General features: G+C 37.2%; 1 protein-coding gene across 2 annotated transcripts in view; it reads left to right on the top strand.

Annotated features, from left to right (window-relative positions):
* The first annotated feature begins 2,187 nt into the window (after window positions 1-2,187).
* Window positions 2,188-8,735, top strand: part of ACSL3 (acyl-CoA synthetase long chain family member 3) — a 74,863-nt gene continuing 68,315 nt past the window's right edge. Inside the window, exon 1 of one of the 2 annotated variants that reach the window (XM_008054764.2) lies at window positions 2,188-2,239. The gene's annotated coding sequence lies outside the window, so the exon portion shown is untranslated. Of the gene's footprint in view, window positions 2,240-2,735; window positions 2,780-8,735 lie in introns of those variants that run through there. The other variant, XM_021710759.1, reaches the window with a different exon arrangement.

Here is an 8,735-nt window from a genome sequence, read left to right as displayed (position 1 = left end):
GTGTGCACATGTGCCAAAGTTTCTCCAGGGCAAATTTCTCAAAAGGGATTTTCTAGGTCATAGGAATCTACATTTTCAGCTTTTGCTAGCTGCTGCCAAATTGCTCCCCCAGCTGGCTACACTTCCCCAGAAGTGCCTGGAGCTATATCCTATTTCCTATATCTTTACCAGCACTTTTTTTTTTTTCATCAAAAATTGATGGGGGAAATGATACTGTTTTAATTTGCATTTCCTTGGTAAATGGCGATGTTGACTTTTTTTGTAGTTTATGGACAGTGGGTAATTTTTTTGGTGAATTTTCTGTTAATATACATAGACTGCCTTCTATTTTTTAATTTATAGAAATTCTACAAGGGCTTCAAAATCCCTGCTCTTTCTTATTAGCTATGACCCTGAAAGGTTCATTCATCTATTTAAAGGGATTAAAAAACATCTTAGAAATGTCCCTGTTAATTTCTTATGCCAGTTACTTCATATGCAAATAAGGATAATAGCATCATGTATAAGCCATATTTAGGTGCTTTTTAAGGTCTATCTTCTTAAAAAATTAATACATACTTAAACATTAATAGTGAGGCTATATTGAATTGATTCAGAATGCTTAGGTTTTAGTATAAGTTAATAACTCTGGTTTGGACTGATGTTAATATATGTCTTTAAAAAATGACCATGTAATGATAGCTAACCTGTTTGTATCACAGGTGATAGAGAAAAATTGAGCTAAAGTATAAAAGTGTTTTTTAAACAATATATCACTGTATACACCTTGGAAATTATTATATTCTTTACTGTCATCATAATGAGTAAATCAACTCAATCTTTATAGCATACTTTGTTTCTGAGTTTTGAATGAGCCATATTTATTTATTTATTTATTTATTTTTAAATTGGAGCCTCATTCTGTTTCCCAGGCTGGAGTGCAGTGCCATGCTCACAGCCACCGCAGCCTCGACCTGCTGGGCTCAGGCTATCTTTCCATCTCAGCCTTCCAAGTAGGTGGAACTACAAGCACATGCCACCACGTCTGGCTAATTTTTAGATTTTTTTTTTTTTTTTTTTGTAGAGATGAGGTCTGACCAAGTTGCCCAGGCTGGTCTTGAACCCATGGGCTTAGGCAGTCCTTTCTCACCTTGGCCTCCCAAAGTGCAGGGATTATAGGTGTGAGCCACCGTGCCCGGCAGGTCTTATTTTTTTAAATATAGACTATTTTTTAGTGCAGCTTTAGGTTTATAGCAAAATTGAGAGGAAGGTACAGAGATCTGCTATATACTTCTTCCCCCACACAGGTACAGATTCCCTCATTATCAACATCCTCCACCAGAATGATGAACCTAACATTGACACCGCATTATCACCCAGCATCCATATACATTGGTGTTGTATGTTCTATGGACTTTGATAAATGTTTAATGGTTTGTATCTACCATTGTAGTGTCATATAGAACAGCTTTACTGCCCTAAAAATCCTCTGTGCTCTGCCTATTCACCCCTCCCTGCCCTAACCCCTGGCAACCACTGTTCCGTAGTTTTACCCTTTCCAAAATATCATTTAGTTGGAATGCAGCTTTTTCAGATTGGATTCTTTCACTTAGCAGTATGCACTTAAGTTTCCTCCATGTCTTTTTGTGGCTTGTTAGCGCATTTCTTTTTTAGCACTGACTCGTGTTCCATTGTCTGGATGTACTATAGTTTATCCATTACCTTCTGAAGGACATGTTGTTTACTTCTAAGTTTTGGTAGTTATGAATAAAGCTGCTGAAAATATTCATGTGCAGGTTTTTTTTTTTGTGGACTTATTGACTCTTGGGTAAATAAATACCAAGGAGCATGGTTGCAGATCATATGTTAATAGTATGTTTAGTTTTATAAGACACTGCCAATCTTTTAAAGTGGCTCTACCATTTTGCATTTCCACTAGCCACACCACTGGCATTTGGTGGTGTTAGTGTTTTGGATTTTGGCCATTCTCATCGGTGTGTAGTGTATGTACCATACTTTTTTGGAGAAAGATTATATGATAAAATGCCATTTGCTAGTGTAATAGATGATGTTTCCAGAAAAATTTACCAGAAAATTTCCTTTGAAGTTTAAACGTAAAGTATCTCCAGGAAAAAGTTGGTATTTGGCTTCGATTATCTAGATTGTGAATAGTAATACTTGTTTTCTTTTTGTGTTTTGGCAGGTATTGTCACAAAGACACTCTCTTGAAGTCACTAGTACCTCCTACCATTGTCAACTGGTAAAATATTTTTTATTACAAAATATTTCTTTTAGGCGTAAAATATATTAGGTTAAAGCCAGTTACAACTAAACTGATAAAAAATTGAAATTCTTCCCCATTTTGTGATTGTAGAATTGTAAAAGTTATGAGAAATTAACTTCATACTTATTTTAATTCCATGAAAACCCATTGAGACATTAAACCATGTAATTTTGCAGTATTATCTACTTTGCTTTCTTCAATTTGAATTTCATTAAATATCTCTGCAAAGGGATTTGAACTCCGTAGCCTCTTTATTTTGAAAAGTTTAGCACTAATTAGACTTATTAATGTTTCAACATCTGATGGTCATTTTAAATTTGTGTTAGTGTTACTGCAAACTTCTTTTTTTCTTTTTTCTTTCTTTCTTTTTTTTTTTAGAGACGAGGTCTTGCTGTTATGACCAGGCCTGTCTTGAATTCCTGGGCTGAAGCAGTTCTCCCGTCTTGGCCTCTCAAAGTGCTGACTGGGATTACACAGCCTACTATAAATTTCTAACTGGACATTTTAATAGAAGTTGTAAGTTCCAGTCAGGAAAGCAGCTGAATAAGTGGTTTTAGAACTTTAGTACATTTACTTATTCTCAGTATTGGGCCCTTAGGACACTTGAAGAGGGAGAAGGACATCAGAAACTGGGGGTCGGAGGGTAGTATATGGGAAAAAGTGATATGGTACAGTGACAGAGCTAACTTTTTCTGTGTTATAATTTTGCCTAGCTTCACCAGGTACCTGGAAATGGAGAGAAAATGCATAATCATTGATATATAGGTTAACCATATGATGAAGTAAAGGGAATGTCATGAACTACTGGGGGAGTCTGGTATTTTGAATTCTGAAACTTAGAACTCAACCCATTCACGCTTGGTAGCTGCCCATGTTAACAAGTCCTGTGACTTAAGTCCTGTGATGTAAAAACTGAAGCTGATTCACATGTTTACATGTCCTTTGTGTAATTGTTGTATTGAAACATTTTAAATTAAAAAAAATCTGGGGGAGCAGATTGATTACAGATTTTTTTTGTTGTTGCAGTGGTATGATCATAGCTCACTGCAGCCTCAAACTCTTTGGGCTCAAGAGATCCTCTTACCACAGCCTCCCAAGTAGCTGGGACTACAGGCAGGTGCCACCCTTGCCCAGCTTATTTTTGTAGAGACAGGATCTTGTTATGTTGCCCTGGCTGGTCTTGAACTCCTGAGCTCAAGTGATCCTCTTGCCTAGGTGTCCTAAAGTGCGAGGTGATTATGAGATTTTTATATTTGTTTTCATGCTTTTAGTAGTCCATCTAAAAATGGCATATGGAATTTGGAAGAGAATATTAACAAATGTAATTTTTTTTTGGGTTAGGATCTCACTCTGTTATCTAGGCTCAAGTGCAGTGTCACAGTCATGGCTCACCACATCCTTGACCTCCTGGGATCAGGTGATCCTTCCACCTCTACCTCTTGAGTAACTGGGACTACAGGTGTGTGCCTCCACACAAGGCTGATTTTTTATTTTTTAAATTTTTTTGGTAGAGGTGTGGTCTTGCTGTGTCATCCAGGTTAGTCTTGAACTCTTGGGCTCAAGTCCTCCTGCCTTGATCTCCCAAAGTGCTGGTATTATAGGCATGAGCCTCTATGCTCAGCCTGAAATAGAATTATATATGAATAAATTTAGATTTTTATCATAGCTACTATTTAATGTTTTAAATCTGTTATGGATTCATAGCAAGTTCATTACTTTTTTTCCTTGATGTTCAATTATATTGATAATAAAAATGTATCCTGTCAGCGATTTTTTTTTTTTTTTTTTCTATTTTGAGTTGGAGTCTTACTCTGTCACCCAGGGTTGAGTGCAGTGGCACAATCATGTCTACTGCAGCCATGACCTGCAGGGCTCAGATGATCCTTCTGCCTCAGCCTTGCAAATAGCTAGATATACAGGTGCGAACCACCTTGCCTGGCTAATTTATTTATTATTTTTTATTGTAGCGATGAGGTCTTGCCAGGTTGCCTAGGCTGACCTTGAACCCTTGGGCTCAGACAATCCTCTTGCTTCCTCCTCCCAAAGTGCTGGGATTACAGGCGTGAGTCATGGTGCCTGGCTCTGTCAGTGATTATAGTAATTTATATTAAATATTTTATAGGTTAGATAGGTTTTGATAGCTTTCAGTACTTAATTACTTATCTTGATGTTATAGTGTTCCTCATTCAGATGGTAGCAGGACATGTTATCTATATTTATATCCTTGCAATAGAGAGATTATTCAGAATGTTTTCATTTGTATGTGAAAATGACCTAGATTAGATGCATGGAAGGAGACAGGGACAGTAACAAGTTTGCTACTCCTTTGGTTTAACAGAAAAGGCTTCTTAGAGTTGGACCAAATGTTTCTCATAGTTATTTAAGGTGAATCTTCTTTTTTGTGCCTTCTATTTTTAAAATGTAATCAAGTTTTTGAACACTTTTGGAAACGTCACAGAGGTCAGAGAATGGAGGTGAGGAGAGGGAACAACACTGTTTATCTTCTTAGTAGCTATGATTTTGAAACATGTTGTTGGAAAAGGTTTTTAAGTGGTAAAATGAGAATTTGTGGGAGGAAGAAAATATATTATGTAAAGAATTAAAAAGGAAAAACAAGGTAGATAATAATTGAATAAAATGTAAGACTAAATACCGACTAAAGGAAATATTGCATGTTTAAATCCTTTTCTTAGCTATTTAACCTTTAGGTAGTGCATATGAAGGTCATGTAATGTTAGTTATGATGCAGGTAATTTATCCTGTAGATATTTTCTCAACATTCTTGCAAGTTCTAATTATGTATGTTATTTGGTTTTCCTTAAGCTTGTTTTTTAAACTGATTTTCATAAAATATAGATAAGAAACTGGGTTTGGAAGTGAGAATGGGAATAGAGGAAGAGAAAAGCAAACACCTAAGGGATCTTAACAATAAATTCTTGAAATTAGAACAAAAGCTATTCTGGATAGACTTGGATTGCAGAATTATTCTAAGCTATTGTAGCTCTTATTTATACATGGAATAAGCAGCATTTTAAAATCATCTTGAAAATCTCACTTTAGAAATTTTAAAACTTTTACATTCTCAAAGGCTAAACTTAAAGAACTATCTTCTCTCAGACACACATTTCTCATTATGCAAACATACTTTTCTCATAAGCACATTTACTTTTGCTAACATTTTGTATGTTTGAGACTGTTACATTTTGTCTCTGGCCTTTGAATTTTCTTTCTCTTTTTTTGAGTAAGAGTCTCACTTTGTCACCCAGGCTGGAGTGCAGTGGCACGCTCACGGCCACCGCAGCCTTGACCTGCTGTGCTCAGGCCATCTTTCTGCCTCAGCCTTCCAAGTAGGTGGAACTATAGGTATGCATATCACACCTGGCTAATTTTTTTTTTTTTTTTTTTTTTTTGCGTCTCAGTCTGTCGCCCAGGCTGGAGTACAGTGTCATGCTCCTGACCACTGCAGCCTCAATCTGCTGGTCTCAGGTAATCCTTCCATTTCAGCCTTCCAAGTAGCTGGAAACCACAGGCATGCACCACCATGTCTGGCTAATTTTTCTTGATTTAGTGTAGAGATGAGATCTGTCATGTTGCCCAGGCTGGTCTCGAACTATAGGCTCAGGCAATCCTCTCACCTTGGCCTCCCAAAGTGCTGGGATTATAAGCGTGAACCACTGCGCCTGACCTTTTGTTTTTGTTTGTTTGTTTGTTTTTTAAAATTTATTGTAGAGATGAGGTCTTGCCAAGCTGCCCAGGCTGGTCTCGAACTCCTGGGCTCAGGCAATCCTCTTGCCTCTGCCTCCCAAAGTGCTGGGATTACAGGTGTGAGCCGTTGGATCCAGATGAATCTTCTTTAATTTTATTTTTTATTTTTCCCTGGGCAAGAAAATAAGTAAATTCAAAAGTGAATTTTTTAATCCAGCTGAAACATTTTTTAAAATTAGACTGTTCACTTTTCTAGGTATAAGTTAATGCTAAATGTAGTACTTAGCTGGATTGAGTTGGAATTATTAAGACCCTGGCATATCAATCAGCCAGGTTGATGTCATTATGTAACGCAATAGTTTATACTCTCCTGAAATAGCTGGTTGTTGTTAATCATTTTGTAGGAAGTGATTGGAATAAATAAGGAATAGTACTAAAACGGAAAAGAGTCCTGTTCAGTATATATTGTCTTAATATAGTCAAGGCATTGAGTTCTTGGCCACTTAGTGCAGATAGGTAAATATATCAGAATAGTGCTTATTGACTAGTGTTACTAGGGCCTAGTTTCTCTGTTCGATCGTGTAGGTAACATAATGATGACAAAACAGGTCTTTCTTCCTCCTCCTTCATGAATCAAACTTGAACAAAATTCTAATATAAAAAGTTATACTTCTATAGAGAAAACTTCTCTTGGATATAATAGAAAGAGCATAAAGTATTAGACATGGGAAAATATTTTTAGTGTGCGTTATTTATTTTACTTTAGAGTTGTGGGATACATGTGAAGATTTACTGCCTAAGTAAATTGCGTGCAGATGAGATTTGGGCTTCTAGTGAGCGATCTCTCCCCTTGGTAGTGGACTTGGTTCTTAGGAGGAAGTTTTGTGCCCTTTATCCCTCTTCCTTCCCTCCCTCCTTTGGCAACATATTCAATGTCTGTTGTTCCCACCTTTGTGCATGTGTGTTCAGTGATCCGGGCCTGCTTGTGAGTGAGAACATGTATTACTCAGTTTTTTTGTTTCTGTGATAGATCACTTAGAATGATGGTCTACAGCTGCATTCATGTTGCTGCAAAGGACATAATTTTATTCTTTATTGAGTTGGAGTCTCACTGTTACCCAGATTGGAGTGTGGTGGCATGATCATGGTTTATCACAGCCTTGACCTTCTGGACTCAGGTGATCCTTCTGCCTCAGCCTCCTGAGTAGCTGGGACTGCAGGTGTATGCCACCACAGTCAGCTAATTTATTTTTATTTTTGTAGAGATGAGGTCTTGCTATTTTGCCCAGGCTGGTTTCGAACTCCTGAGCTCAAGTGATTATCCTGCCTCAACTTCCCAAAGGACTGGGATTATAGGTGTGAACCACCACACTCAACCGGTTTTGTTCTTTTTTATGACTGCATAGTATTCTACCATGTATATGTACCACACTTTCTTTATCCAGTCCACTTTTGATGGGAGTCTGGGTTGGTTCCATGTTTTTGCTATTGAGAATAGAGTTGCAATGGACATAGTTGTACAGATATCTTTTTGGTGGAATGATTAAATAAAAATAAATTTCTAACCATCTCACTGAAGCTCTCGGAGCCAAATCTCCAAAACTGATTAACTAGCTAGAGATGCTAAATGGAATAGTACCAATTCCAAATACAAGATAAGTATTATTATTACTCTTTTTGCTTACTATTAACTTATATTGTAACAAACTTTATGCCTAGACATATGACTTCAGCCTCTTCTAACCTTAAAAACCTTAAGTTTAGTAAATGTGAATTGGTAATGATGAAAATAGCAGCTGAGATTTGTGTGCATGTTATGAGGCCTGCCCTACATACTTTTACATGGCTATTTCATCCTCATAATAACCTTATAATACAGATATTCTCTACCTTTACAGATGAGGATTGTGAGCCTTAGAAATGTAATTTTCCGGTGGGGTGCAGTGACTTAAGCCCGTAATCCCAACACTTTGGGAGGCCGAGGTGAGAGGAGTGCCTGAGCTCAGAGGTTCAAGACCAACCTGGGCAACTTGGTGAGACCTCATCTCTACAATATAACAAAAAATTAGCTGGGTGTGGTAGTGCATGCCTGTAGTTCCACTTAGTTGGAAGGCTGAGGCGGAAGAATTGCCTGAGCCCTGCAGGTCGACGCTGGGGTGGCTGCTGTGAGTGTGCCACGGCACTCCAGCTTGGGCGACAGAGTGAGACTCTGACTCAAAAAAAAAAAAAAAAACAAAACAAAACAAAGCAAAACACACACACATAAAGAAATGTAATTTTCTAAAGGTGACATTTTTAAGAGCTAAGTGTCAAACCCAGTCTGTTTGGCTCACTAGCATAAACTCTCATTAAGAGTACAGTTGAATTGACTTTAATATCTTCAGAATCAGCAGGATGTAAGAAATAATCACAGTTAAAAAATATCCAGTGTTTTGTTTCTGTGATAGCTCACTTAGAATGATGGTCTTCAGCTGTGTCTATGTTGCTGCAAAGGACAAAATTTTATTTTATTTCTTTGAGTTGGAGTCTTACTCTATCACCCACCTAGGTACAAGTTGAGTATTGCTTATCTGGAATGCTTCGATTAGAAGTATTTTGGATTTAGGAGGTTTTTTTTTTTGATTTTGCAATATTTGCATAGACTTACCATTCCTAATTAGTGTTTTGTGAGGTATTTGCTTTTGTCACAACAGTTTTATAGTAAAAAACTGAAGCTTAAGGATGTTAAGGGAGTTGTCTCATGTTAAACAATGATTAAAGGGAAGCC

The sequence above is a fragment of the Carlito syrichta genome, unplaced genomic scaffold (genome assembly GCF_000164805.1).
Source record: "Carlito syrichta isolate Samal-C Ts95f unplaced genomic scaffold, Tarsius_syrichta-2.0.1 Scaffold301168, whole genome shotgun sequence".
NCBI lineage: Eukaryota > Metazoa > Chordata > Mammalia > Primates > Tarsiidae > Carlito > Carlito syrichta.
The sequence above is the reverse complement of the archived record's forward strand: the minus strand, read 5'-3'. Positions and strand labels throughout refer to the sequence as shown.